The sequence below is a fragment of the Balaenoptera physalus genome, assembly GCF_965194825.1.
Source record: "Balaenoptera physalus genome assembly, chromosome: 3".
NCBI lineage: Eukaryota > Metazoa > Chordata > Mammalia > Artiodactyla > Balaenopteridae > Balaenoptera > Balaenoptera physalus.
Window position 1 is genome coordinate 95,851,906 of NC_138890.1, and position 10,910 is coordinate 95,862,815.

Here is a 10,910-nt window from a genome sequence, read left to right on the forward strand (position 1 = left end):
AGATAACTAGATGCTTCACTCTGTCAACTCATTCAGGTGTTAACTCAAATATCACCTGCTCCTTCTTCATCCTGTTGAAATCCCAAACTCCACCCAGAACTACCTATTTCTTTTCCTGGCTTTGTTTTTCTCCTTAATGTTTATCATTAGTAATGAAGAAGATTTTTATTTTACACTATGTAAAAAGATTTTTATTTTACACTATGCATTGCCTCTCTGTTCCCAGCATCAGAACAGTGCTAGAAAAATATAGTCAGAATTTACTAAGTATTGTTTTAATTGAATTCAATTAAATTATCCCAACTTGCTGATCCTTTTCCTTCTAACAATGATTTTATGAGCCATTACCACTAAAAGTTAGCCTTTGAAATCATAAAAGACCACAGTTCACTTTAAGCAGAATTTACATCAGTTGATTTCCACAGAGACTTTGCTTCCCCCTGAGATGTTCTGCAATATGCCGACTAACAGCCTGACTTGTTTTCCACAGGAATCGTGTCTGTCTGGCAGCTTTGGCTGCAGCTCTGTCTATTCTGAACTTCCCTTCCTATGTTAAGTGTGAGGGCAAGAGAAAGAGACTTCTCTCATGAGGGATTTGAACTGAAAATGGGCTCCTCTTCTTATAGAGGGCCTTACATTTCCCAATAAATTATTCCCTGGAAGCAATTCTGTATCATCAGTTTGACATGTTCTCTGCAAAATAGACCCAGAAACAGAGATGTGTGAGTGGTAACTGTATTGGGCCGTGTTCTGAGGGACAGTATTTGTGAGGGAATACATGAGGCAGGGTTGGGAAGAGAAGAGGGAGCAATTGGATGTAGAAGGAACAGAAGCTTCCGACAACCCAACAGGGGACCTGAGATGGGGATGGCCCTTGAGAGAAGTCCTGAATCAAGGCACAGGGGCTGGCCACCTGTAGCCCCACATTAGCCATCGTTGGACTCTGGCCACTCCACGGGAGGGATCGTCAAATCTCGGGTGGCTCAACTCTCTTCAAACAAAGGCATTTCTGAGGGAAGTGCTCAGCTCATGCAACACTCCCTGTTTCTAATGGAATGAGTCTCCTGGGGCACACCCAACATCTACCACAAACTTCATATGCATTTATGGGAGTAACAAGAAAAGACAAGATAAAAGAAACTAGAGGTACAAGAAAGAACAGGATTCCTTTCTTGGAGGTATATAGAAAAATGAGTATAAAATGAAGCAGATGAATCTAGGAGTTATAATAATTTTAAGATATAATAATATCTTATTACTAATTGGTTGATATTTGTGTCTATTGTGTCTATTTTTTCTGTTGGAATAAGCAATTATCAGTATAGTATGTATTAAATAATTAATAACAATTTTTTTACAATCATTAATGAATACTTCTCTTGCAATTATCACTGTCTTATTTTAATGGTCATACACATTCATAAAGAAAACTTTAAATATATTTGAAAAGCATGTGAAGGGAAATAAGAACACATAACCCCACTACCCAGATGATGCTTGTTACCATTCAGTTATAATTCTTTCAGAATGCTAACTAGCAGTCTTTCTCTCATTTTCTACATGCACTCTTCATGTACATGTACACACACATACTACATTTACCCATGCTATTTTTACCATAAGGTACATATTGTTTTATACCAACTGCATTTTATTTAATATATCATGAACATTTTAATAACTTCAGGTATTCTTATACTGATCTACTGGTTATACATTATTCTTTTACACGGATGCATCTTAATTTCTATATTTCACAAAGTTACCATAATTCATTTAACTGATGAGCTACTGCTTTTGATGTAGACAGATAACACTTTAAACTCTTTTATTTTTTCCTTAAGCCTTGGGCAGGTTTTTCTGAAACCCACTTACTGCAGAATATGTGACAACATATTTTACACGACACCTTTATAATTCTTCAATATGTTCCTCAGCATGTAAGGAGGCTTTGAGGCAGAATGTATCTTTGAAGGTAATTAACACACTAAAATGTTGAAGCACTAAAATATATGATTATTTGTATTGTTTAAATTTTGTTGAATCCAATTTTTCATTATTAAAGAAACTCAGCAATTGCCATCAAGTTCCCTAAGAGAGAATATGAGCTGCTTTAATCTTCATTCATATAAGTGAGGCTTATTAGATATAAAGTTACTTTTGCTTTATTTAAATACTTCCTTTAATAAAAAATGCACAATTTCATTTAAATATTTAATTCTGGTAGCTTGTCTGCACCATGTATTGCTATTGAAGGTACATTAACAGTAGGTAATTAAAGAAATTGGTGATGCACTAGATAGAAATTTTTAACATTCTTTTACAGTAAACTCATTTTGTATAGTAATAAGCTTTGTCATTGCAAATGAAATACACCACCTGGCACAATTAGTGCTATGCCTCTTATTTTTTTAGTACATCTCAGAACTGTAGTACAGTGTTATAATTTGCATTGTTATAGCTCAAACAAAATGCTAGAACTTGATTCAAAGTATGTCTTCCATACCAGGGTCTGAGGTCATTTAATATATCACTTACCAGTTAGGTGCCATGAAATTTTCACAGACAGCACAGTGTTGGTAAAATTATGGCAAAAGTTTATATATAAGTAGCGAAATCTTTTAGGAAAGAGTACCTGACTCATGTAATGTACTGAAAATGAGAATGTCATATTAAAATGTAACATTAAAAAAAAAAAAGTTACATAATACAACTAATCATGTAAGTGTATTAAACTATCTAAAAGTAAAATTGTAATAATAATATGCAGCCAGAGCATACAGATTACCTTTCCAACATGCTGTGGGAAAATGGGAAGAAACCTAAAAGGAATGGTCTGTTTAGCAGACTGGACCTTATTAACTTGAGAACAGTTCTTAGTAGGATGAATATAGCAGTGTAACCATTAAATTTAAGACGATGATGCCAATAAGACAACTATCAAAAATACATATAGTAAATCTCTCAATTATGAGGCAGGTTACTAAGAGTATTTCATTCTCTATCTTCCAAATTCCATTTAAGAATCACTATGGAACTTATATATAAATGAGAATAAAAATCACAAGCCCTGACATCTAAAGATAGAAATAAGAAACAAAAGATCGATAGACAGAGAGATAGATAGAGATAGAGATAGAGATGTATGCTAAATTAGAAACCCAACTCTTGTATAGTGCCTTCAAAGTATGCAGATGGACCCCTCTCAGGAAAAGACTGGGAGGTGGGTGATTTTATCTGTTCCCTCTACACTGAGCCCTGGGTGGAGCAGGGAAAGCACTGAAATGGGAGTGCCTTTGCCTTCATTAACAACTGCTCCCTTGTTTGCTATAGCCTTGTAGGTTTCATGGACACAAAGCTCAGAGAAGGTGGGAGTTGGGAGTTCCTTCCCAGTTGTATGGGGCTGTGCTGGAAGACCTCAGTCTTTCCTACCCATTTTGAAGTTATTTTTTCATTCATCCATGGGAAGAGGGAGTTTGAGAGCTTCCTATGTTGCCATCTTGATCAAAACCTGAAAATTGTTTTGATTGGATGACAGGCATTGTAAATTTTAAATTGTTGGTTGCTGAATTTTGTTGTCTGACTTTTAATAATGTTGGACTTTGTTCTGACAGGCTGTTGAGTTGCATGGAAATCATGAAAATTCTTTTTTAAAAATTTTATTATAGTTGACTTACAATATTGTGTTTAATTTCTGCTGTACAGCAAAGTGACTCAGTTATACATAGATATATTCTTTTTTCATATTCTTTTGCATTATGGTTTATCATAGGCTATTGAATATAATTCCCTGTGCTATATAGTAGGACTTGTTTACCCATTCTATATATAATAGTTTGCATCTGTTAATCCCAAACTCCCAATCCATCCTTCCCCCAACCCCCCTCCCCCATGGCAACCACAAGTCTGTTCTCTATGTCTGTGAGTCTGTTTCTGTTTCATAGATAAGTTCATTTGTGTCATATTTTAGATTCCATATATAAGTGATAGCATATGGTATTTGTGTTTCTCTTTCTGACTTACTTCGCATAATATGATAATCTCTATGTCCATCCATGTTGCTGAAAATGGCATTATTTCATTCTCTTTAATGGCTGAGTAATATTCCAAAGTGTGTGTGTGTGTGTGTGTGTGTGTGTGTATGACAACTTCTTTATCCATTCATCTGTCGATGGACATTTAGGTTGTCTCCATGTCTTGGCTACTGTAAATAGTGCTGCTATCAACATAGGGATGCATGTGTCTTTTCGAATTATAGTTTTGTCTGGGTATATGCCCAGGAATGTGATTGCTGGATCATATGGCAACTCTATTTTTAGTTTTTTGAGGAACCTCCACACTGTTTTCCATAGTGGCTGTACCAATTTACATTCCCACTAACAGTGTAAAAGGGTTCCCTTTTCTCCACACGCTCTCCAGCACTTATTATTTGTAGACTTTTTTAATAATGGCCATTCTGACTGGAGTGAGGTGGTACCTCGTTGTAGTTTTGATTTGCATTTCTCTAGTAATTAGCAAAGATGAGCATTTTTGCATGAAAGTTCTTTTGATCAAGGTAATTCTAGAGGAGGAATCAGCAAACTTTCTGTAAAGGATGAGACAGCATCTATTTTAAGCTTTGCAAGGCCTATGTTCTCTACCTCAGCTAAACAAATCTGTTATTGTAACACAAAACCCTCCATAGATAAAATATAAATGAATGAGAATATCTGTGTTCCAATAAAACTTTATTTAATAAACCAGGCAGTGGGTCAGATTTGGTTCTTTGTTTGCTGAACCTTGGTCTAGAATAATCTATTCTGTAGGAGTAGTTCAGCCCAATTACTAAAGCATGGCCTTTCTTGTATCTCTACTAAATGGCCCATGTATTTAATAAGGTTTCTTCACTTTGGTTTCTGGGTTTTGGAAGGATCCATGGACCTCTTTAAGGTATAGCAATTGTTTGGCTTATGAGTACCTGGCAATTATTCTTCCCTCTGGATTTTTTCTTTGTCTGCTCTCATGGAGTTTCACTGTACACCTGCAGATTGGTATTCAGCCTAAGACTCCAAGAGATCCTTCTGTAGATCTCCAGAGCTCTTTCTCTATGTAATTCCCTCTTTCTTCCTTTTCTGTTTGCTGTTGCTGTTTTTGAGATTTCCAATATTCAGTAAACTGCTTTTATTGTCACTTTCTTGAGAGAGATAGCTGTTGTGCAACATAAACCTGCCCTGGCAATGCAATTAGCGATGTAATATCTCCATTAAGCAAGCTCTGCTATCCAAGCAGACAATATTTAAGGGCCTAGATGTAACCATAGAGAGAAACTAACAATGTAATCACAATTAAATTTCTGAAATATACTTTTACCTAAATTCGAATATCCAAGTTTCATATGATAGCTCTATTAGTCAAGATTTTCCAGAAAAACAAAACCAATAAGATATATATGTTCAGAGAGAGAGAGAGAGAGAGAGAGGTTGATTCACTATAAGGAATTGGCTCACACAGTTATAGAGGCTGGTGAGTCCAAAATCTACAGTGTGGACCAGCAGGCTCAAGGCATGGGTGAGCCAGTGGTGCAGATGAAGTCCAAAGGTAGCCCGCTAAATATTCCCCCCCCCCCCACTCAGGGAGGCTGATCTTTTTACTCTATTCAGGTCTTCAACTAATTTGATGAGGCCCACCCAGGTTATAGAGGGCCATCTGATTTACCCAAAGTTTACTAATTTAAGTGTTAATTTCATCCACAACACCTTCCAAGTTGACATATAAAAGTAGCCATCACAGTAACATTTATATTAATCCCTTAGGCCTATTAAAATACTAACAAGATAGACAACTTACAATGAAAATGTTTGATAAGCTAACAAAGACATGCTCATTTTATAGGATGAAATGGAGAAGAGGTGTTGTGAGGAGGTGAAGATGTGAATTAAAGAAAATGCATTAGAATGGGAAATACTCAAGAGGTTGCGATAAAGGAAAAAGTGATATATTGTATTCTATTATTTTTTTAATTAATTAATTTATTTATTTATTTTTGGCTGTGTTGGGTCTTCGTTTCTGTGCGAGGGCTTTCTCTAGTTGCGGCAAGCGGGGGCCACTCTTCATCACGGTGCGCAGGCCTCTCACTATCACGGCCTCTCTTGTTGCGGAGCAGAGGCTCCAGACGCGCAGGCTCAGTAGTTGTGGCTCAGGGGCCCAGTTGCTCCGTGGCATGTGGGATCTTCCCAGACCAGGGCTCGAACCCGTGTCCCCTGCATTGGCAGGCAGATTCTCAACCACTGCACCACCAGGGAAGCCCTGTATTCTATTATTGAATGTCTATCAAGTACCTAATGTCCCAAAGCCTTACATGCCAGAGGCATAGAGGGAGAGCTGTGAAGACTTGTGAGAACTAATGACAGCAGATACTTCAAAGAGTCATATGTGAAAACCCTACAATTAATTTATGTGACAATTAATTAGCAGTTTTGGGCTTCCCTGGTGGCGCAGTGGTTGAGAATCTGCCTGCCAATGCACGGGACACGGGTTCGAGCCCTGGTCTGGGAAGATCCCACATGCCACGGAGCAACTGGGCCCGTGAGCCACAATTACTGAGCCTGCGCTCTGCAACAAGAGAGGCCGCGATGGTGAGAGGCCTGCGCACCGCGATGAAGAGTGGTCCCCACTTGCCGCAACTAGAGAAAGCCCTCGCACAGAAACGAAGACTCAACACAGTCATAAATAAATAAATAAATAAATAAAAGAACGTGAATTTCTTTAAAAAAAAAAAATTAATTAGCAGTTTTAATCACACAAGGGCTAAGAGATTTTTTAACCTTAGCCTTTGGTGTAAACATTCCTAAAGAGAAAGCAATATTATACACAGCAATAGTTAAATAATTAAACTTTGTTGGAAGAGTTCCTTTTCTGCCTCCCAATCCATAGCAATCGGATTGATTTTTTTTTTGGCTTTTTTGAACCTCTCTTATCAATCCTAAGGCAAGAACCAAAAAATGAATGTGTTCCTGACTGATCTGTGAGGAATTTTCCCTGGCTACCTTACTTTCTTTCTTCTTCTCCCAGGATACTTAGAATGTGTAAAATTCCTATGCTCCCTTGATTCTTATCCTCCACTCTCAAAGATAAGCGGTCTATCCAGTGATTAGGAATATTTTAGTTCAACTCTGCAGTCACACTGGGTGAAATGGGGAATAAAGAACAGAATCTTGTGCCTTTCGTGTCAAACACAGCACTCTCCCAAGTACTCAAGGGTAATTGAGCCACCTCCATTATCACAAGGTTCTAAACAGAATAACACTCTCTCTTTAATCTGTGAAAATATCATAAAATGGCTCCTAATTCATCTGTCATTTTATTTCTTCATTTTTCAGAATAACCTGTAAACTATTCTTATAGCTCTCATACAACATTTTATTTTGATGTTTGGAAACAATACAAAGACATATGTAAACATTAGAGTGAGTAGATGATGCTAGAATAATATCAATTAGATCTGTTTTCATTAATCATCCATTCAAATGTGCACTTTCAGGCTTTATAGATGAATCTATCTCACACAATATGAAAACATTTAGGTAAGTGTAGCTGAACATTATGTGCAACCATGTGATAATTCATGAACATTTATATGAATCTTTCATTGCCCATCCAAATAAATGCCACATTGAGCATTCAATACGTTTGAATGTGCAGTCTCGCACAAAAAATCCTCTTTCTTCAAACCATAATGTTACATATTACTTTACCATGGGGCTTTTAATATATTAGAGTGTAATTCTGCACATATCATCTTTGGGATTTTGTGCTGTGAGCCATGGGATGCTCCTATACACCACTGCCTGGATCAGCGGACCTGAGCTTTATTATCCCACTGCAAAGAGAAAGTAGAGCAGAGGTGCTTGTCACTTACATGACTGTCTCTTATTTTGATTGTTTCACTTAGACAGTAAGTCTCAGTGTCATTAAGGGTGATCTGCAAGTTAAATATTGTAAAGCATTTCTGAAATTAACTATGGGCTGCTTCACACAGCAAGATGAACAAAATCCACTTAAAACTGTAGGTGGTATTTGTTTTTATCTTCACTTCTTTTTATTTTCCTTTAAGCCTCCAAGAATTAATTAAATAGCCAGTTTTTCTAAAGCCTACAGAGATACTGGGCTTGCTGAACTTAGCCTTTGTAAGAAGTGTCAGACATAATCTGCCTTTTTACTATAAAATCCAGGGTTTCTTGAAAGGAATATATTGTCATTCTCAGAGAAATATTAAGTAACAAAACTCCGACATGTATCACTTAAAATAGCTGTCACGTGAATCAACATTAATGACAGTACAGAATAAACCTAATGAAACCTGAATCAATACTCCCAGAAACTACAGTAAAAATAGGAAAGAATAAAGGTCCTAAAATTCTTAGGAATGAAAAATCAAGAAGGAGTGACCAACAAACACAATGTCATTCTCAATCACTTTCTATAGTAGATAATACGATGGGCCACCCAGACTCCCCCTGCAAGACTGAGACACTCATTCCTTCACCTTTTGGGAATGACAACAGCTGTGTCCCTCTCCAGAAATTTCCTTTAGCTCAAGTGAGCATCTAAACTCAAGTCAGGTCCCATCCCAAAGTGGTCTCAAGCCAAGGCCACTGTAAAGGACCAACCCAACTCCAGTGCTTCCCGTGAAACTATATGAGTTCATCCTTTGTAACTCACTGAAGTTCAGCTTCCCTCTTTGCCTAGTTCTAGTGCCTTTATATCTAAATATTGGTATTGAGGGTGCTGCCCCAAACACTTTCGACCTGCAAATCTCAGAGTCTGTTTTCCAAAGTTCTGACTTAAGACAATTAGTGTCAGCAGTGGTCTAAGTAAATAGTTCTTAATATGAGATACTGAAGCCAGATGCCCTGCCAGCAAGCTGGCAAGGAGAACTCCATCACTGGTAGTAGGTGCAGCCCTACAATTATAGCAGTGCATTTGTTAAGACTCTCACCTGTGGTGAATTGGTTTGGTATGCTGGTGCAAATGAATGCACTCACAGGTGCAGTATCTCAGGCTTTTGCATGGCTGAGGGAAGTATTAGAAGGAAATCACATCAGGTGTCTCTTACTGAATGACTTTGATGCATCAGAGAAGGCCAATAAAAGGCTGTGGGTGATTAATCACCAATTGACGGTGAAGTGTAAAATTTAGAGGGCCTCCTTTGCAGCTTGCAAAGGGACTCTTATCTCCTGCAGCTGGAGACAGGAAAAAAACTGAGTATTCAGCCCAGGAATTAATTACAATAATAGCCTAGAGCCTTCCAGAGATGGTTGAATTGTCAGTCTTTCCAGCAAAGACTGTGCCAGTGATGGATTCCTGTTTGGAAAGAGTGAGATCCTGAGGCTTGAGTTGGGGACATTTGGGCTGATGAACTCATTATATTAACTCCAGATCCCTTGTATCCTTTGGACTTGAAGAAGAGGCCTCCTCCTTCCTAATAAGGGCCTGCATGCCTCCGTTGCTTGAAAATGATTGAGTGATCACTGCTTCACAAGACAACATGAACACCCCTCAGCACCTGGCTGTAGCTCCCCTTTTCGATTCCAAGCTGGGGAAGTGCTGGGCAGGCTAAAGGAGATAAGGAACTGTGATCCCTGTGGGCACCTCCCAGTAGACTTCTAGTGGGTCTGCAGGAGCTAGTCAGTATACACTGGATGGAGTTGGGACCATCTTATTGAGACTGCATCCTGATGATCCTGTATCAAAAACAGTAGAACATGAGATGGGGTAAGGTTTCCTTAGTTTATTGATAAGGGAGAACTATCTTGTGATAAAGCGTTTGACAGCTTGACAAGACCTCAGAAAATAGTGCTGATACACTATTAAGATGGTTCTTGGAAACTTAGAGAAAGTGATAGCCCATAATAAGTACAGTAGAAAAGCCAAAACTGCCATGGAAGACATGGAAAAAAGGAATTTTAAAAATTCACAAAAGTTGCCAAACTACCGGGTATATTATTTAAGTCCAGAAAACCCACCAGTTAACCATGTTCTGAGGGAGAGCTTGGAATACACCTCAATTACAAAAGCAATAGTAATACACTGGTGAAAGAAACACCATCATCCTTGAGAAGCTCAAGGGCAGCTGTGGTCTGTTGGTAGGGCTCGTGGAAATAAGTGCTGTTACAGAACTGTGTTTGCTGAAGGTAAGAATGATGATGGAATCTTGAAAACATAGAGGTCAAAGGTAGCATCTAACCATCAGAAGCAAAGCGGGCTGCCATACTGAGTAGCAAAACTGGTGTGGCTGCCACAGGCGCTGCCTATCTGAGAGTTACCTTTCAGACAATGTGAAATAATGCAAATAGTACTGGTATTAGCCCCCAGAAAACATGTGATAAGACCAAGATTTGGAACCCAGCAAGCAAAGAAAATACAATCCGGAATGGAAGGTGGGACATTGGTGCAAGGTGTGGCCCAACCCCTAATAATCACACCAGTGGTGATCTGCAAAAATGGCCTTGCAGAAGAGAATACGTTTGCAGGTGTGATGATACACCTGTTGGGGGCAGGGAGGAATAAATGTGGAATTCATGTGACCCACTTGGACACTTCTGTTGCTCCTTTCCTCTAACGTAATTGGGAAGAGACACATGCAGCAACCCTGTTCTAGGAAGATTATGATCACCAAGGGGTTGGAGCCCTCATGAATGGAGGTTTGAGTCAAACCACTAGTTAAGCCATCAAGACCTTCAAACGTGCCTGCTGAGGGTGAGAGGAGGGAGACCATGAGTACAGGATATGGCCCTGTGACCAACAGCAGTGACGGACTATATTTGTTCTACCAACCACTGTCTTCTAAGGGTCCCCTCAGAAAGAGAGGCCCATGATAATCATAGAAGGACTGCTTCTTGAACATGTATGGAGAGGTAAATCTTGGGCCG

At 38.6% G+C, this 10,910-nt stretch overlaps 1 long non-coding RNA gene across 1 annotated transcript; it reads right to left on the reverse strand.

The window, feature by feature from the left end:
- Positions 1-3,656: 3,656 nt before the first annotated feature.
- Positions 3,657-10,602, reverse strand: LOC309658043. Its single transcript, XR_014262005.1, has 2 exons — positions 6,782-10,602; positions 3,657-6,465 (listed from the first exon to the last, which is right to left on the reverse strand). It is a non-coding gene; the product is annotated as an uncharacterized lncRNA (long non-coding RNA).
- Positions 10,603-10,910: the final 308 nt, after the last annotated feature.